This window comes from Delphinapterus leucas, chromosome 12 (genome assembly GCF_059928025.1).
Source record: "Delphinapterus leucas isolate spDelLeu-1000000601 "Yukka" chromosome 12, BTC_Dleu_Yukka2, whole genome shotgun sequence".
NCBI lineage: Eukaryota > Metazoa > Chordata > Mammalia > Artiodactyla > Monodontidae > Delphinapterus > Delphinapterus leucas.
In genome coordinates this window covers 8,562,291-8,587,039 of record NC_143140.1, presented here as the reverse complement: position 1 = coordinate 8,587,039, position 24,749 = coordinate 8,562,291, and positions in this window count along the sequence as shown.

Below are 24,749 nucleotides of genomic sequence, written 5' to 3'. Positions count from 1 at the left end.
ATTTGAGGGAAAGGAACATATGTTACTATTTTTGATATCCTCAGAGTATAACTTGATGCATGTAACGTGATAAAAATAGTTGTGGAACTGAACGAAAGATTGGATTTTAATACCATTATAGTACTATTTTCTTAGTTCATTTTTTATTTATTTATTCAACAATTTTATAAGAAGAAGATTATGCGTGAAAAAATTGACCAGGTGCTGTGAAGAATATAGAGTGAATATGAAACAATCCTCACCCCTAGAGAAGTTATAATCCAGTGTGTGGTGTAGAAGAGGGAGAAAAATTTCTATCTACCCTTCTAGGTTCTTGGTGGAGACTCCCCCTGTAATAAAAAACAGATTAACAGGAGAAAAACAAACAGAAATTTAATAGCATGTGTACTTCCTGTAAACATGAGAGAGACCTAGGAAAATCTGGTAACTCTCCTAAATGGCCCAAGCCATCCCCTCATACACCATCTTCAGCTAAAGGCAAAAGAAAGATTTTGGTTGGGGGGAAGTCTACTGATGAGAAGTTACCAGGGTAAGGTTGTTATGCAAATCATCACCTGCTCCACTGATAAGAGTTTCTAGAGACTCCATCATCCTTCTCTTCCAGGTACACAGCGGGAGGCACCCTTACAAATGGAGATTTCCGTTATAAATATAAATGGCTCTTACAAAAGTGTGACATCTACTCAAGTTTCCAGAGTTTTCCTTGTGTCATCTGTGTCTTAAAAATAATCAGCCTAAAATAATCTTTATGCTAAAGAGACATATGTTGCAGTGGCAAGTTTTGCTCCCCTTCAGTGGGGAGAAAGGCATGGAAGAGCATAAGCAGGGATTGTGAGAAAGAGACAAGCTTATATATGTATAACCAATTACAATAGGCAAAATAGGAGATTTCTTCCAGCAGAATAAATTGGGGAAAACAAGGTGGCCAGAGTGGAAGTCAAACTGAGTCCATGATAATTATGGTCTAGCTGGAAGGCTGGGTGGGGTAGTGCCATAAATAGGGACTGAAAGAGGGTGAGTTGTGCTGCATAACAGTGGTTTAAAGGAACAGATATAAGCATTTAGAGTAAATATTTATTTTGATCTTTTCCTACCTCTACACTCTAGGGGATCTTTTCATGAAGTATTTACATTTTGAAGGTAATTAGCAGTTTTCTATACTTATAAAGCAAACAAAGTATTCTTATTATGAAAGATTTTGTTTTCATCTACAATTTTTAGAAATTTGTTTTATTTTGACCATTTAATACCTATTATTCTCTTTTAGTCTTTTCACGTGATAGCATTAAAATAATTGATATTTTAATGTAGGGTTTATTAACGTTGTTATCTTTATTAACTATGTTTGGTTGAATCCAGATTGCCTTAAAAAATCTTTCTAGACAGTCTATAGAAAAATTTACTTTAAAAAGTAGTTTTCAAAATGTAGTCCCTGGAGCAGCAACATCAGTCTTACTTGAGAACTTGGTACAAGTGCAGATTATTGTACACAACCCCAGACTTAGAGAAAAATTTTGGGGTGAGGAACAACAAGCTGTATTTTAATAAGCCTAACACATGTTGTGATCTGTATTAAACTTCAAGATCAATTGACTTAAAATATTTACCTACAAAAAGAAAGCTTGGACTCCTGCCAACGCGGGGGACACAGGTTCGATCCCTGGTCCGGAAAGATCCCACATGCTTCGGAGCAACTAAGCCCATGCACCACAACTACTGAGCCCGCGTGCCACAACTACTGAAGCCCATACACCTATAGCCCGTGCTCCTCAACAAGAGAAGCCATCGCACTGAAATACCCGTGCACTGCAATGAAGAGTAGCCCCCGCTTGCCACAATTAGAGAAAGCCCTTGGGCAGCAACGAAGACCCAATGCAGCCAAAAGAATTAAAAAATAAAAAAAAAGAAGCTTAATCTATTTGTTGAATATATGGAGTGTCTTGTCTCCTCAGCCCTCTTGTAGAGCACTTTTCATTGCCAAGTCTTTGTATATGCATTTATCCAATCATGTATGAAGAATAAAATAACCTTATATAGCTTATTCAGTATGAGTAAACATCTTAATGTTTAAATTATCTTTTATTTTCAGTGTCTCTACCAAAACATAATAATATTTTGAGGGTCCTGAGTCTACACTTAATTATACTCCTAGTACATGAAACTATAACATTCCCAAAAAAATGAAAGAAAGCTTATGCTACTCAGGGAAACTGAAAATAACAATATTAATAACATACAAATTAGTCTCAAAACATTATAAAAAACCAGCAAAAAAAATCGTGAGTTCCTAAGTGACCTTTTAAATAACTGCTGACAGAATATCCTTCACGGAAATCCATCCATGGCTTGAAAGAGGTAATGGTGCATCCACATGTTGCCTCCAAATCTGGAAGGAGAGACTGATGGCATCTGCTCCCTCCACCCTCAGTGGTCCCAGACAGGGTTCTGCTGTTAACACATCATGGGAAGGCCCTCTGTATCTGTGTCTTCAGTAACCGGGGATGCTGGTAAAGAAACTAATTTTAAATGAAAATTTAAATACTAATAAATGATATAAATTATTTGGGAGGGACATTTATTAAATTCTTTGTGCCTTTACACATTCCAATAAGCAAAGACACCTGAATGAAAATACAGGACCATTTCTTGGGGCTCCTAAATATCAACAACTGAACTCTACTAGATTTATCTCATGCTTTTGTGGAGTCACAGTGACTGGAGTTATTTATTTCCCTTTTCCCTTAAATGCTACGAAACTGTGCTCATATTTTTCTGTCTGCCCATTGATCTTTGGGAAGTCAAAACAAAACAAAACCTAAGAACCTAGCAAATTAGAATTAAAACTAGAATAATGTTAACTTTTTACTCAAATGAACAGATGACTCCATGTTTCTTCATGATAGACCCTTTTCCTCTTAAGTCAGAGAAAACTGTATTTACTTTATTGTTCCTAAATATTTTGCAAATGTTTTACAGTTGTCAAAAGTCAAACCCTCCAGTTACTAAAGATATCTCTATACTTTAAAACTTTTTTAATGTAAATGAATATGACATTCTACAATATTTAGCATTTTGATTATCAGAATGTGGATTTACCTGAATTTATGTGAATGAAAGTCTAAGGATTAACCTTATAATAAAACTAGTACAATATTTCGAGAAATATTGTCGCTTGGCTCACCACCAATTTAAGGACACCCTACAGTGTGTACTCCAAAAGGACTAGAAAACTAAGTAGTTTATCTATGGATATAAGTTAAAGCACTCGTGTTCACAATGCTTTTACCCTCTGTTAGCCAACCTTTTTATTTACTGTCCTTTAGCAAAGGGGAAAACAAGATGAGTCATTTTAGGAAGAGTAACCTGGATGTGCTACAGAGAATGTACTAGAAGCAATTAGTCAGAGGAATGAGTGAGCTGTCTTAGCCTGGAGTGAAGCAATGACGTCTGCTCTGGAGTGATAACCATTTAATGGGAGATTCTGTTGAGCTCTTATAACACACTGTGCAAGAAAAATGGACATGATTCAGTTACAGATAGAATATAGATTGAAGGAGACGTATCTTGACAGGATCCTTATATTACAAGAAATTAGGCACAAGGAAGAACAGAGATTTGAAAATGATGAAATGGGAAATACATTTGGACTAAGTGTATACGTTGGGGAGGAAAAAACTGTTCCACTACCCTCCTGAGTTTTTCTGGCTGGTCTAAGAATTAAATCGACGTGAGACAGATGAGCAGGAGAAAAGCCAATTTAATTTAATGCACAGGGAAGATCATAAAAATGATGCTCCGTAAGTGACCAAAAGTGGGCAACTTTTATATCTTTTTACATAAAGAAACAATAAAATGTTGAGGTTTTCACAGGACAAAGAAGCTTAGGTTTTGGTGCTTAATTAGTAAGGAATTTAAGCAAAGTTTTGGCTTGGATAGTAAATTAGTGAAGAAGCAGCATGGTTTGTTTACACAGGCTTCCCTGTCTCTGCTGATAAGAATGTCTGTCCTTAGTCTCCTGGTCCAGGGAGGGCATCCTTTACATGGGAGATTATTTCCTACATTCAGGAAAACAAAAGAGGCTCAAAGAGTTCTTGTACCGGCTCCTTTTCAAGTAACTTTAACTCAAAATAATCAACATGCCATTGAGGCATATTTTGGGGAGAGCTGTCCTGGGTCCCAACCGTTCCTTCCTCGGAAATTTCCCTGGAAGTTTCACATACTCACAGCTGAGCTGGTAGGTTGTTCCATCTCATCTAAGCAGTCTCTTAGTTTTGGCAATACGTCATATTAGTTTAGCTCATTTCAGGAGTGGTTCTATGTATAAATGAGATCTAAACTAATCTTGGTAACTGTTGTTTTATAATCACAGACCCTGTTATATGAGACGTGTACTATATATAAATCAATTTATGAACAATTTTTCCCTGTGGACATTATTAACCAAAAAAAATGTTCAAAACATGGCATCAGTGCAAATATGAGACCATTTGATTGCCAAAAAAAAAAAAAGAGGTGACTAATAAGGTCCAATTTAGTATCCCATTTTTGAGAAATGCATCATGGCAAGTTAGCCTAATGAATCCATAAATTGGAAATTATGAAAGAAAGTTAAATAATGATTCAACAAAAAAGGCAAATACAGAACTGAAGATTCTAATACTATTATTATTCCTCATTATTAAAGCAATCATGTTAAAAGTAACCTTTTAAATGTTTTTCTATTGTTGTTTTTGTTCTTGTTGTAATACACTTATATTCATCTTGCTGAAAACCGATAAATTACAGAAAGACAAAGAAAAGATTAAACTTAAATAATAAACTCATTATCACCAAATCACCAATTTTAATATATTGGTATATTTCTCATGAGGATTTTTTTCTCCATATTTACTTATTATTTTTGAAAAAAAAATGTAATTGAATGAAATGCAGTTTGAGAGCTACATTTTCCCACATTAAATATATTTTCAAAAATATGATTTCAAGTGGCTGCTTTAATTCTTTTGAAAAATCTTCCACATCACATTGCCAACTTGTTTGATTTAAGTCATTTTTACCTTTTATCACCATTTATAACACTGGAATCATTTTACTTGTACATATAGCTTTGTTTTTAAATCTTAATATTTTATTATGATGTATGTTCAGAGGAAGAATGTTCCAGTTAAGTAATGCAGACCTTTTAAAGCATTTTTGTTTTAAAGACTGCTGTTAAATCATCGTCTTGAATAGTCATAGTTGTTAACACTTCATCAGAATAATGACAGGTATGCTTATGATTAGCTTATTGTATAAGTACTGTCCACACATTAGCTCAATTAATCTTCACCAAACGATGAATAAACTAGTACCGAGTATATAGTGCCAGTAAGAGTGGGGCATATCTGGAGTTGTCAGATGGAAAACCCCGCACTTGTACACAATAAAATCCTGTCTTTCTTTTATTCTGGTATATTTTTATATAAAACCTTGTCAATGTGATAGAAAGAAGAGAAGAGAGTAAAAGAAAGAACTCCAACCCCAGGTCCACAATATCTCTTATGGCTATCTTAGGGTATGTGCCCTTGAGCCTATATTCACATGCCTGCTACTAGTATTGTTCTTTCAGTGAGTTTCCCATATTGTTCTTCTGGCTGGTCTAAGAATTAAACTGACACAAGACAGATTAACAGGAGAAGATCAAACAAAAGTTTAAAAACATGTATACATGGGAGAGACCCAGGACAACTGAGTAACTCCCCCAAATGGCCAAAGCATAATCCTCCGCTAAAGACACAAAAGTATGTTGAATGTGGGTTGAGTTTGTTATGGGAGATGACCAGGAAAAGCACAATAAACAGGGGTAAAGTTGCTATGTAGATTTAAGTCCTTGTTCTTTCTTTCTTTCTTTCTTTTTTATATCAATTTATTTATTCATGGCTGCATTGGATCTTTGTTGTTGCACTTGGTCTTTCTCTAGTTGTGGCAATGGGGGCTACTCTTCGCTGTGGTGCGTGGGCTTCTCATTGCAGTGGCTTCTCGTTGTGGAGCATGAGCTCTAGGCATGTGGGCTTCAGTAGTTGTGGCACGTGGGCTCAGTAGTTGTGGCTCGCGAGCTCTACAGCACAGGCTCAGTAGTTGTGGCACACAGGCTTAGTTGTCTCATGTTATGTGGGGTTTTCCTGGACCAGGGCTCAAACCCGTGTCCCCTGCATTGGCAGGCAGATTGTTAACCACCATGCCACCAAGGGAGCCCAGTCTTTTGTTTTTCCATTGAGTTTCCAGAGATTTGGTCCTCCTCCTCCACCTTCTGGTACAGATAGAGGGAGATACCGTTACCAGTGGAGATTTCCCTCACAAATACAAATGTTTCTTAGAAAAGGGTAACTCCTTGTTGGTTTTCAGAATTTTTCCCATATCTGCTGTTCCTTAGAAAATAACCAGTTTTAAATAATTAATATGCCAAAGGGACATAGTTTGGGGTGGCAAATTCTGTTCCCCTCAAATATTTATTATTTTTTTAGCACCTCAGAATCCAGGTGGACTGGCTTCCAGGGCTCATTTCATTTTCCTTTAGCATCCAGAAAACAACCACAAACAGAGCTTGGTGCTTGAGAGATTGATTTCTTTTTAAATCTTTGACATCTAAGGACATCCTTACTATCACACTTGATTGTTTCCAGTTTGGGAAATATTTTCCTCAGAATATTGATAAAATTGCTATCTTGACAAGTGAAATGTTATTCTTGGTTCCAATTATTTAACACCACTTTTTTCTTTCCAGAAATATTTAGGATTTCCTCCTTTACACAGATTTTGGAACTTTTATAATGGTTTATTTTAGTGTATGTCTTTTTTCAGTTTATTGTACTTGGTGATCTGTGGACCCCTTTAATCTGTAATAATATGGCAGAAAGAGGAAAATATTTGAAAACTCTGAAAAAGTTTAATATTCAGGAAAAATATAAATTAACAGTTATCTTAAGGAAAAAAATGAATGAAACATCAAAATAAAATACATTGAAAAGTTTAAAACATTACCTCCAAAAAAGAGTGTAAGTCAGAAGAATTCTACATGTGAGTAATTTCAAGCATATAACAGCCACTTCCCATTACATATAACTTGATCTTGAACATATAAAATATGGAAGTCTCCTCATGTATGTTCAGACACTGTCTAGTTTGGAAACCAAACTCTGAAGGTGGTGAAAGAAAACATAACTGTAGATGTAAAATTTTAAATAATCAAATTCAATTGCAAATAAAAAACATATCATGATGAAAAAATTTAATTTAAATATAGAATAAAGGTATAGAAATATAGAATTAAATATAGAAAATGTATACAGAAACATATACATTTATTATTTTTAAATATAGAAAATGGTATGGAAAATGTTTTCCTGCTTTAATAGAACTAGCTGTGCTTCTCAACCTATGGAAGGAAAATATAAAAGTTTTTCTATATGCTTATATCAACATTATCTACTGAAACTTTTGGTAATATTATTCAAAGTATATACAAATAAATCAGGTAAAAAATAAGGTGATCACATCTAGTGTTTCTTTTCACAACTAAAGACACTAAGTAGTCTTTCAATATTCTTGAACATCTTGTTCTTAATCCTAAACTATATCTCTGTTTTGTTTTTAATTGTTTGAGAAATACTATTTTTTTCTTCCAGTTTTATTGAGATATAATCGACAAACAGCACCATATGAGTTTAAGGTTTACAGCATAATAATTTGACTTACATATGTCATGAAATGATTAGCACAATAAATTTAGTGACTATCCATCACCTCATATAGATACAAAATAAAAAGAAATTTTTTTCCATGTGATGAGAAATCAGTATTTACTATCTTAACAACTTTCATATATAGCATTTAAGCTGCATTAATTAATATTAATCATGTTGTACTTATATCCCTAGTATTTATTTGTCTTACACTGGAAGCTTGTACCTTTTTTCCGACTTCATCACTATAGAAAGATATTATATTATTATTGACTATATTCCCCATGCTGTACATTTCATTCCTATGACTCATTTATTTTGTAACTGGATGTCTGTACCTCTTAATCTCCTCATATACTTTACTCATCCCCCTACTCACTCCCTTGTGGCAACCACCTGTTTTTTCTCTGCATCTATGACGGTTTTGTTAACATTTGTTGATTTTTTTGTTTTTGTTCATTTGTTTTGATTTTTAGATTCCACATATAGATGAAATCATATATCTTTTTGTCTTTCTCTGTCTGACTTCCTTCACTTAGCATAATACACTAGGTCCACCCATGTTGTAGCAAATGGCAAGATTTCATTAATTTTTATGGTGGAGAAATATTCCATTATATATATATATATATATATTCCACATTTTATTTATCCATTCATCTATTAATGGGTATTTAGGTTGCTTCTACATCTTAGCTTCTGTAAATAAAACTGTAATGACCATAGAGGGTGCACTTATTTTTTCTAATTATTGTTTTTGTCTTCTTTGGGAAAATATCCAGAAGAGGAGTTGCTAGATCATATGGTAGTTCTATTTTTAATTTTCTGAGGAACCTCCATACTCTTTTCCATAATGGCTGCACCAATTTACATTCCCACCAACAGTGCACTACGGTTCCTTTTTCTCCACATCCTGACCAACACTTGCTATTTGTTGTCTTTTTGACAGCTGTAAGGTGATATCCCACTGATATTCCAATTTGCAATTCCCTGATGGTTAGTGATGTTGATGGTTAGTGATGGTTTTTCTGTGTCTGTTGGCCATCTATCTGTATGTCTTCCTTGGAAAAATATCCATTCAGTTCCCCTGAGCGTTTTTTAATTGGCTTGTTTGTTTTTTGGATATAAAGTTGTATGAATTCTTTGTATATTTTAGATATTACCCTTTTATCAGGTATATCATTCGCAAATATCTATTTTTGGTTGGTTTTTTGGCTATGATTATATTTTTTTTTTTTTTTGGTTTTCTTCCTATGTACAAGCTGCTCTAATAAATGTCTCAGAAGTTGCAGTTTAGCTACTCATATCTATTTTATCTATGTTCCATCTCAGCAGTGCTACCCTTTAGGATCTAGTCAGGAGCAAGGAATAATTCTCTAGTTTGTAGAAAACACTATTCTGAGGTAAGCAGTACATGAATAGGATTAAGTGATGAGGATCTAGGTCTCTCTCTCTCTCTCTCCCTCTCTTTCTCTCTCTCTCTCTCCCTCTCTATATGGGGAAAATATTAATCTGTAGCACTATGTGATGGGTAACTGACACATGATGTTAAATAATCTGTAATAAATTTAGCTTAAATATATGTATTTCATCTTAACAAAGTGAATTCACATGTATTTACAAGCCAGGGGATCTACTTTCTAGCCTTTGTCCTTCCATTGATTATAACTCATCTAATCTAGCATGATGGATTTACAGATTAGAGTACTGCAAGTAATATAAAGTGATTTCTCATGAGTGGGGAGACATCAGAAATCTTTCTTCTGAAAGGGAGTGACATAATACAATCTAGGATTTGGAAAAATAAAATGGAGATGATGAAAATTACAATGGAGGAACAGGAAATTGAAGAAAATGTTAAAAGTTTAATATGTCCTAGGAAAGAAAGTAACAGTAAATATAGAAGAATTGTGCAAAGTTTTGAGAAATATTTTAGACACTCTCAAAGGACTCAACCAAAGAGGATGAAATAAGAAGAATCCTTTCATATAACCTATTGAATATATGGAAAGTGGTTGTGGGGGGAAGGAGTTGGACAAACAATTTGGTGTTAGGTTCATTGTAAGGTGTCTGTAGACCATCTAAGTGAGGATAATTAAGGAGTAACCCAACATTCAGGTCTAAATCGATGAGAGCAATTTGGAGCCATTGTAATGTTGGTGATAAGAAACATTCTTCTGGATGTGGAATAACTTAGCAAGAACTTATAAGAAAGAAAAAAAATATGACAACAGACCTTAAAGCCTAATGAAAGAACATTTAGGAGGTGGGTGGTTGAACTGGAACCAGTGAAATAAAAGAAACAAGGAGTAAAAGATTAACATAGAATGTCTTGGAAGTTAGGGGAGAATAAAACTTCCAGAGGAGAATGATTTATTGCATCAAATCTCAAAAAGGAATCAGGATTTTAAAGAGAGTCGACTTTTTGTAAACATTAGATTTGGTTATTTCATCCGAGCAATTTAAACTAAGAATTAAGGGTGCAAATTGTTGTCTTGGATTGAGGAGTAACTGGGAAATTACAAATGGAAGCAATGAATAAGATTACTTTAATGGTGAAGGGTAATAAGTAGGGAATCAGAGTGCTCTCTTTAGAATGAAAGACCAGGATACATTCATGATATCTTAGTAAATATGGAAAGGCCAGTGGCCTAACTTTAGAAAACAGAAAGAGCATAGCTTCCTGTGAATAGCAAGGATTGAGATCAGGATGGGCAAAAAGAGAAGTGTTCTTGGGAGTAAAAATGGATGATGACAATTGGGTAAATTTAAGCATGAAGATATTAAGTGTAATTCTAATGTCAGTGAAATAATAATTTCCAAATTTTGTTTTTAATTCTTACACACATTTAATTAATGAACCCATTTATTTAAGACATTTAAATATAAGATAAATGTACTTTAGAATAATGGTAATTTTGAAACATCCATAAAACTGAGGATGATAATGTTGACACTGACTAGGGCTATTTCCTTGAGTCTAAATTTTATACAAAACCTGGAACCTAAATTATAGTGTAAAGGAAAAAATATATATATCTTCTTTGAGCCAAGAAAACCTAAATTTGATTTCAACTATAATAGTTTGAAATCTAATTTTGGATAAATCCCTTTTGCAAACAACTTACTGTAATTTAATTATGTTTTGCTTTTACCATCTCTCCCTAATTCATTTATTTATTTCTCAGTTTATTCCTATTTTCCTCACAAAAGACTATTTTTTATGTTTTATAAAAAGCATATTTCCAAGTTTACTAATTATTTGAGACCCCCAAATTCAATGCTGTATAAATGTCAGAACATTATTAAAATGAACAAAGTTTCAGGAAAACACAAATGTGTCTTCGTGAAAACTCCAAAAGTCTATATAATTTTTATCACAGATTTGTCACATTTATATTCTTATGTATATATACATATATATATATACAAATTAAAAATTCTCATATGTATCTTTTCACAGAAAGAGAAATAGAGGGATAAATATAGATTATAGAAATAAATATAGTTATGAATATTCACTTTGTTTTATGTTGATACTCATTAGGGTTTTTTTCTAAATATTCCAGTTTTCCTTTTCCAGATACTTCTGTTTGGGGTGGAGCAGCATCGATATTTTTGGCTAATGAATTTGACTGGGAATGATGTGACCAGTGGGGAGAGAGATTAGTGCTGGTGGTAGACTTTGCAGATGCTCTGGATGATGGCTGCTCCATCAGATGATCCAGAGTGAGAATGATGACGAAGGAGGGTTGTCCTGGTGGACCTTTGATGGACACATCTCATAAGCAAGAAATAAGGCTTTGTGACTTTCAGCTGCCTGAGATTTGTTCAAGCAGCCTAATTTAGTCTACCATGAGCAACTGACTTACCAACCGTTCAAAAAATTGTTAACTGACCGATTTACAGTGTAGCCACATGAAGTGGTATCCAATTAAAGATTCCTTCCCTTAGGCTTTTATATGACTTAATGAGAATGAAAACTGAGAAATTCTCCCTTATTAGTGATGTTACATTTCATCAGAATATACTGTTTTACAAGTATATATAATCACTACTAAATTTTTAGTGAATTTTGAAGTTTTAGAAAGATAACTTTGGTAACTTAAGGAAGTCTAGTTCTATTATTTTTGGGGAAAATTATCAGTTTTTCATGCTTTAATTGACTCTTTTAAAAATTAAAACATATCTGACTCTTTTAAGTAAAGGGCTATTTTTCTGGCCTGGATGTGCACAGTTGTCTGGTAGTTGCGTGTTTAGCTGGGAGGGATCTCTGCTTCTATCAGAAAATGTTTAGTGCAGTTATTCTCAAAACACGAAAGGTTCTCAAGCCAGACTTCCTTGCATCTGAATTCATATCCATTATTTACCAACTGTGATCTTGGGCAAATTACTCAACCTTATTAACATGCAATTATTCTCATTTATAAAATAAAAACCTCTCTACATGTACTATTCTGAGAATTAAATTTAGTAACATATATAGATCACTTAAAATGTGCCACAGACAAATTAAGTTATATTTTTAAAACTATAAGTAGGTTTGTCATGCCAATATAAAATAAATAAGTATAAATTAATTCATTAATTTCATTAATTTATGAGATGACTTACCTGGAAGATGTTGACTAGTTCATAGGGCATTTGAAAAGATATATATTTATAGGAAGTTTAATAAAGACATTTGAGAATAACATTACTAAATTAAATACAAATCTGGTTACTGTCCTACAGAACAATAAATAATAAACCTTTGAAGTTATTTGTTTCCACTGAACAGAAATGATTTGCATCTCTACTGGACAAAAATCTACATACCACTTAGGTCTGTGACTTTTAATTAATAGTCAACAAGTAATTACTTAATACAAGTAATTTTAACTCACTCTATCAAATGCTGTTGGGGTACCTCTCACACTGCTATGATGTTACCATTTCAACTCGCCATAGCATCTTCTAGCTGCCTGTGTTTGTATCTATGAGCCTGAGAGCTTTCAGAATCTTCTTCCCTGAAAGGCAGAACAGAAATTCTCGGGAATTCACACTCTTTCCTTTCCTCAGCATCTCCCCAATCCAGCATGCAGCCCATGACTATACTTGGTGGGAGATGGGTTGTAAGTACCTTATCCTTCTCACCCCATCAGTTGGGGTATTTCTGAAGTGTATTTTTCATGGTTGACCAGAACTTGCCCAAGGAATAAACCCTAATCCCCACTTCAATAATTGACATAATAATGCAAACTTCATTTCCTGCATTCTCTTCCCTCCACCAGCTTACTCCACTTTAGGTGTTGTCTACATCTCTCCAAAAACTACTTCCACTGGAACTCTTTGCTCAGAGTTTGTTTCCAGAGAATCCCAACTGAGAACTGCAAATCCTGGAAAAATTCTCAGGGCCTAACATAGCTTCCATCAACCAGTCAAGCCTGTAGGGGCAGCTGACTAAGTACCCTGTTGTGCCTGAGCAAAGTCTGCTGTTGCAGGGTGATTGTCCCCCTGCTCACTATCAAAAGAACAGGCGTAGGGAAACATCTCCCCACTTCCCACCACCCACAATCTAGGTCTTAGCTCCCATTAGTTACCATTTTTGTTCATCATTGTAGAGAACTTAGTACAGTGTCTCATACATAATAAGTAATTGACAAATATTACTTGAATACTGTTCAATAAATAAAGAAGAGGAAATAGAAGCAAACATAAAAGTGGTGCTCTCAACTTGTCAAAGAGCTAAAGACAACAACAGACTTCTGACCACACATATTTCCTGGCAAAATAAAAAGTAAAAATACTGTAAATTTATACTTTTTAAGTATCACCTTTCATAGATCAGTTAAAAAAACAATGGTGTGCCCAATGTTATACACCATCATCTACTTTCATTTCCATGTATAAATTTATTATACCAATTATAACTTACTTTATTATATATATATTTTAAAATAAAATGAAGACAACTGACAGAGACTTGTAAGAAACCAATTAATTTGATCATTAGTCTTTTTCCTTTTGAAATTTAAGTTGTGAAAAACAGAACAGATATTCACAGGGTGCTATGGAATGGCAAACTATAATCCTAGAACCTCTGCATAGAGGACATCTTGAGTTCAGTTACACAGTCTAGGTATTTTCAAGCTGTGAAGTCCTTAATTGTTTTTTTCTTTATTGCATCTTTAAATTTTATGGGGAGACTACAGTTGTTTATGTGTTGCCTTCTTAACTTAAAATGAAACTACACAAGAAGTAAAGTTTATATCTAAATGTATCTCCCTCCTGATAATTTGGAAATAGGGGATCCATGTAATTGTTTCTAATAATTGTTCATCCATAGCTTGCTGCCCTATACACATAGTCAAATTATAAAAGGTATTGGGGCACACGTGTTTTCTTACAAGTTATGCAGGTTATGTTTGATAGAATTTTGTTGGTGACCACTTTCTGTACTAAGATGTCTGTTTTGTAATTTTTTCCTGATTATTATTAGTTTAAAAAATTACATTTTCTTTATATTGCTGTTGTGACTCTTCCACAGTAGAAAGCTAAAATGATATATTTTAATAAAATTTAAGTTCATAATATTGTATATTAGGTATTGTCAGTGAAATATTGTTAATAAATTTAGACATTTTGTGGAAACCATAGATTGATGTCCTGATAATATTATTAGACCCTGAGCAGAAAAGAAAATATTCAGATGCATACTTTAAAAGTCTGAAACCTATTTATTTTATCAAAAAAAAACAACAGTAAAATCAATCATATATTTTAATGTAGTTCAGCAAGATCATTTCTCATAGGTATTAATGTAACAGAAAGGCAGTTAGCTCAAAACATTTCTGGCAGTTCTAAAGATGCTTGAATTTTATAGCTGCCCTTTCTCACCTATGTTTGGGGGTGGGGGAGGAGAAGGCTGGAGGTGAGCATCAATTAAATGAATGATAAGGTCTTTGATGGATAGATTTTTTTTCCCACCTTTTTAATTTAGAAGGTAAAACTTTCTAACACAGTTTAAGTTGAAAATTATGGCTGAGATAATAGAGGTCTGACTCCAGTGCAAGTTAAAGAGGAAAAAGTCGCTGCTCAAATGCCAAGACATCTTGTGGTCTAAGATGATTAAAACCAAACTGTTTGCTATATGAATCCCAAGGTGCAGCTATATCTCAGCTTTGGTGACATTTAGCCAGTGACTTTTCATAGCTTGTTAATAATGTATAGCTGTCCCTATATAAATCTGCAGTGACAGAAGTAGCCATTTGTAGTGGAGCAGTTAATGAGATTTATTCTTGACAGAAAATGCAGATTTGAAAAGCATTTCTACAAAATCAAGATTGATGTCAAAAGAAATCATGCATTTAATGGACCATGGCATCATAACCATTTTTGAGTGTCTTAACCAAGATCACAGAATTTTGTTCAGTGATATATTTATATTTTTAGTCAGCCTTCTATACAGCCCAACCCCCCAGCCCTCTCCGCCACTAGTTTCTACTTATCCTACATAAATCAGAAGTCTTCACCTTACAAATCACTTCCTCAGTGGGAGTTTTCTCACCTTTGACTTGGTTAGTTCCACGTCATTCATGTAAGTTTCCCATGATAAGGCTATACCATACATTTTCATGATTACTACTTTGATGTCTGTCTTTCCAACTCGACACCACTAACAGGTTTCTTAATAAATTTTTAGCTTTCACTGAATCCTTAAATGATTGCTCAACCATTGAATCAACATTAACATGTGTTGAAATGAATATTCTTTGCTGAAGGAAGAGCTGTCTTTGTTAGACAATGAATTGAAGAAAATTTCTGTGCATATTCTGAGTATTCAATATTAATTTCCCATTAATTATTTCATCTCAGTGGAGACAGAAAACTACTGATTTTAGTCATGGCTGTATCTAATATGTCAACATAAAACCTGACATGTGTACAAATAATGTAAAAACTATGAAATGCCACAGGCAGATATGAGACAGAAGAAAAGGGAATATAAGAAAGGAAATGACTTTACAAGTTAGTTGTTAGTTTTTATTTAACATCTAAAGAACATAAATAACCCCCAACTTTTGCTGATTTGAAGAGGGCTATCAGTATTTTGCAATTAATGAAAATAATAGATATTTATTATGAAAACTTCAAAAATGAAGAGCAAGAAATATAAAACAAAAGGCTGGAGCAAACTTGTCATGTTAATAGGTCAAACATGACTGAATACTACCAATTTCATTTTCAGAACCCACTTAAATAAATTTTCAAAACTGAGACAGTCACTGTTAAATTTTGCTGTAGTTCCATCAACAAAAGCATAAAAGATGTATATTAGTTTCCTGGCTGCCATAACAAAGTACCACACACTGGGTAGCTTAAACAACAGAAATTGTTGTTTCACAGTTTTGGAGGCTAGAAGTCCAAACTCAGGGTGTTGGCAGGGCTGGTTCCTGCTGGGAACTGTGAGGGAACGTTCACACCTGTAGTAACTTCTGAGAGCCTCAGGCACCCCTTGGTTTGTAGATGGTGGTCTCCCTCTATCTTCACATGCTCTTCCCTCTGTGTGTGTCTGTCACTGAGTCCAAATTTCCCCTATAGATAAGGATTAGGATCTCCTCCAATGACCTAATCTTAACTTGAATATATCTGCTCAAAGATTCTATTTCCAAACAAGGTTATATTCTGTGGTACTGGGGTTTAGGCCTCTTTTGAGAGACACAGTTCTACTCCATAACAATATGCAATATAAAAATATATGAGTGTATATAAAAAAATATATATTGATACATAGACACAGAAATTTATACACTGCTTTCACATAGGCTGTACATGGGCTTTGCAAACATGAAAGTTAACTACTGACTAATATGTCAAATTTTGCTTACCTGGTATTTATTGCTAGTTATATAGATGCTTTCCAGTTACTTGATGTTAGAAATGACACTGGAGCTGGTGTTCTTATCTGGGGCTTGGAGTCCTCTTCCATGTCCACGGGTTATTGACAGAATTTGTTTTCTTGTGGCCGCTGGACTGAGTCCCAATTTCCCATCAGCCAGGGAACACTTCTTGCTCCAAGATGTCACCCATGGTTTCTTCCTGCATGGTCCCCACATTCACAACTTGGATTTTTGCTTTAGTTCTTCTAGGCCACACAGTGTGAGTCTCTCTGCCTCTTTTGTACCAGTCAGAAAAAAACTCCTTGTTTTTAAAGAACTCACTCCATTGGGTTAGACTTACCCCAGGCACTCTCTCCACTGCCATGCAACTGGACACAATCAGAGTGATATTTCATCACAATCATGGGCTTCACCCATGCTAGGGGTGGCAGGGGAGATTAGGCATGACTGTGGTAATCGTGGAATTCTGCCGACTATAAATACCCCATTAGTTCATCTTTGCCTTTGTGATGATAACTTTTCTAGAATTCCTGGCATAAAAATTACTAACTTAAAATAAATGCAAACATATGAAGCTTTTAAAACATATTGCTAAAGTCTAATATTCACTCCCACCAGAACGCCCGGGGTACTTGTATACCCGTGCATCCCCAGTAACAGAAATTTATCTCAACATGAGAAACAATACACACAGGTACATGTGCATTATTTTCTGTAGCATGAAAGAAACTTTGCAGACGCATAGCTCTTTACCCCAAAATACTTCCATATTTTCAAAGGTTAAGAATATTCAATTACCTGATCACAGTAAATTATTAAATTGTTTCTCATTGGATATTTACTCACTAGTTTTAGCATGCTTTGAAGGAAGCCCTGCAACCTTACCCATTCATGACCCAAAGTAAATACTGTCTGGGGACACGTGCACACACACATAATTATAAATTTGTTTATAATTTTTAAGTGTTTTATACGGAAAATGTCTTAGGCTATCTACTTCTCTCATTTTCTGAAAACAAGTGTCTTTTTATTATTTTTAATCCACACTGTATATATTATGAAAACATTTTATTGAAGATCTCCGATTCATCTTCACTTTCAAAAATATAAAATTGTATCCTTTCTCACGGAACTTCAGTAATCAGTAAGTCATCATTATTCCTACTCTTTTGATCCCTAAGTCATCATTACTTCATAGGCTAGTTTTTCAATATTATTATTTCAATTATTTAAGTATAGCACTCAGATATTATAACATATTATCTTTTTGGCAGAAACTATAAACTACTCTGAAATATATTCTTGTGAAGGTTAAAGAATAACAAGCAGTTCCTTTTAGAGAATTTAAGCATGTGGAAACAGGAATTTAACTTATCCATCTTAACATTGTGCCTTTTTTTGCTTAATATAAATAACAACCATCAGAGAGCAATAATAAAAAGAGAGCACTAAAAATATCACCAGCACTTAAAATGTACCCAAATTTTCATAACATTGTAATAAGTATATTTTTACATTATTTTTTATTACATTTACTTTTTAAATTCATCCTCAAGCTAGACTTATAATTTCAGTTTAAATATAATCCTGAAATTATACATGAGAAAATCTTATGGATATTTATAAATGTAAAATTTACATCATTGATCAAGGTCACACAGCTGACAATTCCCAGAGATCTTATTCATCTCTGTGTCGTCTCCATGTCAAGAATTCCAAAGCCTTAGCTCTGAATACCGTACTTCCTGAATATTGCACTCTACACTGTCTTTGCTTCTGTTTAATCAAATGAACCTTCTGGAGAACTCCCCATGGAGTCAGTTTCAGATCCAAGATTACATACAGGATTGATGTTCCCAGTAAGAATCCAATATTATAATTTGTCTAAAATAGTTCTACTTTAGGTCGTTTAAACAAATCATTGAATTCTTAATTCTTCTGTTTTATTTGTTGATTCAAACATACGACTGCTGCGGTGCCTGGTTTTCAATGTTCCATCACTCAGAAATGTGTTCATTAAAATCTCCTAATCACCTAGCATTCAGCCTGGACTTTAATGCTGAGATAGACCTAAAACTTCCCATTAGTTGGGTGGCAAAGTAAAATAGTAAACAGTATTTATTCCCCAAAGAAATTCAGCTATATCATAAAGGCTTAGTTGATGTGAAATAATAAAGTTCTGATGAATGGAATCCTAAAGAACTATTTCTAGTTATTTGCTCGCTAAACTAGGAATTTAAAGAAAAAAAAAAGCTTTATATAGAAAAGAATTACCAATGAAGGAGTTTAGGCAGCTGACATGCTGATGCTGCATTCTGTAAGCTCATGCAGAGATTCCTCCCACCCAGTAATACGCGTTATTTTGATTCAGAGCTATGTATCACAGATAAGTGATCGTGACATGTCCTGTTAGCAATTGCAAGGAAGACCACCATATCAACCACACAAAAAAGTATATTTAGGTCAGGTAGGCAGAAATCAGGAATTGGTTTGCAGAACACATTATTTCCATACATATATACGTTTTTCTACTCATTATGCTTTCATAATGTCATATTATAATGTTCTACTATTTCTTTGGGTATTAGTATATTTAAAGTGGGAAATGATAAGTATAAATATACTAGCTTTGCAATAATTCTTAGGAGTATAGTTTCTGTCATCAGAGAGTATGCATTTCTAAAAGGCATTTGAACATTAAAAAATAACAATTTTATAAATTCTGATATGATTCTGTCTCACAATAGAAAGACAGATTTTCTGTGTTATTTTTTCTTGTTCTCTTAGTTCTTACTCACTCCTCTCCATCTCAAATCTTTTATTTTATAAGAAGACCAAATACTGTATTAAGGCTCAGTTAACTTCAACAAAAAAATTACAAACAAGCAACTAAACTAATTCAATGAAAAACATACTTAGAATATTTATGGCTCATAAAAACCAGAAGTTCACTTATGCTGCTAACTTCAGGCATAGCTGGATCCAGGGATGACTCAGTCCAGAAATTATTTCTCTGTCTTTCAGTTCTACTCCCCTGTATATATTGGCTTTAGCTGAAGGTGAACTCCATACACAGAGTGAGAAAAACTGCTGTTGATAACCTAGACCTCAATCTTCTCAGGCTACAGTCTGAAAGAAAGACCAAATCAACTCATAAGAAAACTATTTGAAAAAAAAAAAAAAAAAAAAAGAAAACTATTTGGCATTGCTTGAGTCAAATCCTCACCTCCAAACCAAACCAAAGGGGGTTTGTAATAGAGCAGGTTGGACCGCTTCTACCCTTTAGATGACACAACGTAGGATTCCACTTTAACCTCAGACCACCGCTCTCCCACCCGGCCCCCTGCCCTACCCACAGGCACTCAGGATTCCCTTAGGGGAATGGATGCTGAGCATACAGGCAGCACAGACCTTCTGTGGGTGGGATGATCACACTTATCACATTGCCTGAAATAGTTCTGGTTCATGCCTGTTGTTTTTCTGTGCTAATTAATAGGAGGATCTCCTTTAATCCTCGAAGTATGTAGACTTAGATGCAAATTATAACATCATTCTATCTGTGCGTATGAGCACATCTCTTCTCTCCTGAGAATGGAAGTAGGTGCATTTAGAAGAACTAACAAGTTGAAAATATTTTATTTTCTTTTTTATTTCTATTAATTACAGAGTGGGTACAAGATTCTTCTACCCTTTCAAGGTAAAGAAGGGCTTTAGAAAGAATGAAAAGAACAGATAGCTTGTTTTTGGTAATGTAGCAGTTGGACCCATGTTGAATCTCTGGCAGAAATTTTGACTGCTCCCAAAGTGAATGTGAGTTTTCTGCACAGGCACTATTTCATTCATTATTTCTCCAAAGAAAAGGAAACCTATACATATTGGAACAGATGGATCATATGGGTAAAATTATATATAGACAAGGGCACAGTATTGAAGGGGCCACATCACATGTCCCATGCTCACTCACAGTAAAAGATCTTAAAATCCCTGGGGGAAAAATGTATTTCAATTGTAAATATAAGAAAATATACGTATACAACTATGGAGAGATCCAGAAGATAATATATAATAGTATATTAAATTTCAGCTGTCTTAATTTATAAAATGTGATCACATTTCTATATGTTCTGAAAACACGTAAACATAAAAGTTTATCAAAGTAGAAGTTAAATCCAAACACAAACTCTGAGTAATATTTCAAACAAAAGCTGCTATGATTTAAGGTGATTTTGCTTTAAATAATAGTCACAACAAACAGGCTACGGGAGAATCAAACAATAGGAATTTATTTCCCCCAAATAAGAAATCCAGAAATTGGTGATTCCAGGTTTGTTTCAGCAGCTCAATGATGTCATCAAGTAGGTAGGGTCATTCTGCCTTTGTGTTGTGCTCTGCACAGCCTGTCTGCACTTTTTGTTTTCTTGGACACAGTGGTTGCAACACCTGCAACTTTTTTAAGTGTGAAAGGGAAGCTGAGAGTGAAATCAAGTGTTCTTTTCTCAAAGTGGTCCTCACCCCCTGCTGTAATGTCTGTGTGCCTGTGTGTACATGTATGTATGTGTGTGTGTGAGATATATTGCTCTTCTTATGCTACACCAACACATGGGACCCACACCTGTGTGTGATTTTCTCTCTGGAACATATAATCTCTACTGTGTCAAGTAGCAAAACAATATAATTTTGAGCAGTTCTATTGTGATGATACTTCTTTACAATTCAAGAGAAAATCTACCCCTCTACCTGGTAAGGCAGGCTTTCATTTCAACTCAACAGTTTTTGTTAGGTAGAAATGTCACCTAAGTAACTGGAGGAGATACCAAAAGCCCTAAGCTTCTTGGTTAGGGCAGCTGACCTTAGATTCTGAGCTCAGTGCCCCACAGCCATTTATCCAAGATTAGACACTCAATGTGCTTAGTGAATACAAAGAACAGGAGGGAAGATTCAAATGTTATTTTTGTTTTCATCATGAAGTATAATAAAGCCGACTTTTCTGTCCTTTGCATGCATGTAATTCTTCAGTGTAGGGGATTCCCATATAATGCCTTTTCTCCAAAAACATGAATAGGACTTTTTAATTAAGGTATTTTCACTTTATAACTTAAACGTCTATTCTACCTTTGGGGCTTATGTAGTGAAAATAGGAAAAAAAATATTTGTATAATGCTAATAATTAACCATAGTTTTAAAAAGTCACAAAGTTGATCAAGAATTTTCATATAATAGGAACTTCTGTGAAGGTTATTAAAATGGCTTTTGTTCATCTTCTAAGACCTGCCTTAAAGTTTTATTGGCACGTTTTATCTAACTCTACTTCAAAACTCATGTCTTTGCTTTTCCTTCATTGAGTATATTCCTAGCATTTTTCTTCTGATTGTTATCCAGGCATAGACTTCTTCTGAGTTACAGATAAGAAGCAGGGGTTATGAATTCATATGTTGAAGTCTTAACCCCTGGAATTTGACTATATTTGGAGATAAGATATTTAAAGAAGTAATAAAGGCAAAATGAGGTCATATGAGTGGGACCTCATCCAATATGACTGAGGTCCTTCAAGAAGAGGGGCTGAAGACACAGACAGAGGGAAGACCATGTGAAAACATCAGAAGAGGACAGCCTTCTACAAGCCAATGAGAGTGTCCTCAGAAGAAACCACCCCTGCTGACACCTTTATCTAGAACATGTAGCTTCCAGAATTGTGAGAAAATGGATTTCTATTTTTTAAGCCACCCCATCTGTGTTACTTTTGTCAGCCCTAACAAAAAACACAGGCAGGCAAGAAAGTGAACAAGAAAGAAAATTCCTGAAGCAACTAAGGCACTGTTAAAAATATAAAATCATTAAAGACAAATTAGTGAACTGAATACATTGTCATCTTATTAAAATATTACTTGGTAGGGAACTAGGAACACCTGCATCATGTTTTTAACATCCCTAAAAATTCCAGAGAGAAAGACATGTTCAGGGAAAATGCTTAAAATGAGCTCACTTTGTTACTTTGAGTCTATGGCTTTAAAATCCCTCCTCCCCAGTACAAAATATTTGATGACAGATGATGTCAAGGAGGATGTTTTGGGCCCAATGAAGATAGTCTAAAAATATACAGGCTGGATGGCCTGCTTCTTCTAGGAATCTGTCAAAATATGAACGCTGAAGAGAACATGAAAAATGGAGAGAAGTTCCTTGAGCCCAGACAGGAGCTGCGTCTTGTGGAGGTAGAGTAGCCAGCTGCATAATATTTAACAGATCATAATAATTATAATTAAAACAGGATACATTTATTGACTTTAATAGACAGTTTTTTTTAATTTTTGTATTTTTTACAAACACACAATTGACATTTTCACTATTTCAGATATATTAGAGAATCTGGTTAGAACTTCTGTAGGGAAGCAACATGTAGCTATCTATAACTAAATGCCATTTCAAAAAGAAGCAGAGTCTGTTAGAAGTTTATCCCTAAATGTATATTTACATTAAAGTTTGAAAAGCACTTACACAGATTGTGCTCTCTGACCATAATGTACTCATATTAGAAATAAAAAATGAAAATACAACATAGTTATTTCACAGCTAGGAGTTTTATAGAGTTCATGACATACTTCTTGCAACCCATCTTTTTGATAAATGTGACTCTAATATGAAAATCAGTTTCTATAATTGGAGCTCAGATTTGTTTTTCCTCCTATCAGTTTTCTAATGACACAATTGCAAATTAGAGAGAATGATCCTAAGTAAATGTACAGTTTGGTAAATAGGTAGAGGTCAGAATAATCAGTATTTTTTTTTTTTTTTTTTTGGCGGTACGCAGGCCTCTCACTGTTGTGGCCTCTCCCGTTGTGGAGCACAGGCTCCAGACATGCAGGCTCAGTGGCCATGGCTCACAGGCCTAGCCGCTCCGCGGCATGGGGGATCTTCCCGGACCGGGGCAAGAACTCGTGTTCCCTGCATCGGCAGGCGGACTCTCAACCACTGTGCCACCAGGGAAGCCCTCAGTATTTTAATAAGCCTAATAGAAGCCGTAGATGCTCTTGAGAGAAATAAATTATCTGGATATAAACAATCCCAAAGGCATGTCTTAAAGTTCAATTTATGCAGTGATTTATTCATTATGAGCTGATGTAGGCTGATGAGTGGCAGGTTAGTTTTTTAATTCCTTTACATTATTTCATGGAGAATTATAGAAGCATTTATGTCTTATGTTGGAGAATTCCTCACCATATTGGCTATATTAGCTATATTAGTTACACACAATTAAAATACTTTCAGAAATCTGATTCCACACTGAGCTAGAACATATTACATTCAAATATTATCTTTGAACTAAAGTCCAGAAATAGCATAAATAGCAATTATTTAGAAAGAAGTATACTTTGTACATTTCCATTTCTCTGTTATGCCTTGTGGCAAGATGGAAAAAATTGCCATGATTCAGACTTTTCATTTTGGTACAGTCATATGCATAAAAAGATGGAAATTAGAGAAGTACAATAATTTTCAAAATATGTGATATACTGTTAAGTACAAGGGATCTTTTTTCCCCTGAGTATTTGTTATTTAGTGATATTTTTCCAAACCTTGCTGCTCTAGGATTGTGTTGAAATAAAAAAATGTCACTTTTAATATTAACCCTAACTCAAATATGGCTCTGAAATAAATACTATATTGAGATATCAGGAATCTGTCCCCTGATAACTTGCAGAAAATACAATGTAAATACAAGGGAAATCAACTTAAGAGTAAAATTTAAAATCTTGCTAAAGATACAGGATCCTGTGAAACTAACCAAAGTTCTGCTGGGGAATTGCTTCAATCACACTCTATGCCCATGGGGATTGGACAGAGTTAGACTGGTTAAAATGGAAGAAGAGAAAGTCAATAAGAAAATAAAAAACAGAGGCCATTTAAAAGATAATAATTTATATATTAAAGATTAAGAGAGACAATTGGAAATCTGAAGAAGGCTTAAAATAATTTCATTAAAATATCATTAGTCAAAGGAGAAATAAATGATGCAATAAGATAATATGGTGTATGTTGAGGTTGGGGGCATGTTGGAAACCACAAAACTCATAATTTTAAATGTGCTTTTGTGAAACCTCAGATAAACTTTAGAAATGTATATATTTTACTGTTTAAAAATCAATTTTTT